General features: G+C 45.3%; 1 protein-coding gene across 1 annotated transcript in view; it reads left to right on the plus strand.

The window, feature by feature from the left end:
- The window catches only part of mical2b (microtubule associated monooxygenase, calponin and LIM domain containing 2b), a gene marked incomplete at its 5' end in the record, with an annotated part of 44304 nt that overhangs the window by 14810 nt on the left and 29291 nt on the right, over positions 1 to 203 (plus strand).

Raw genomic sequence — 203 nt, forward strand, 5'->3', positions numbered from 1 at the left:
TCAGCTGACGGCCAACAGGCGTTGCAATCCTCTGCAAATTATCAAGGGTCGTCCACCAAGAATAACAACTGCAACGATAACAATGTGAGCATCCACACCAATGAATGATAAAGTTGTGTAAACGGTGCCCAAGTCACGTGCTGCTCTAGCTGCATTAGCAGCTTAGGAAAATGCACAGTGAGGAGATGAACTGTTAATGTTGT

This window comes from Morone saxatilis, unplaced genomic scaffold, assembly GCF_004916995.1.
Source record: "Morone saxatilis isolate NCDOM2014 unplaced genomic scaffold, NCSU_SB_2.0 Contig2, whole genome shotgun sequence".
NCBI classification, from domain to species: Eukaryota; Metazoa; Chordata; class Actinopteri; family Moronidae; genus Morone; species Morone saxatilis.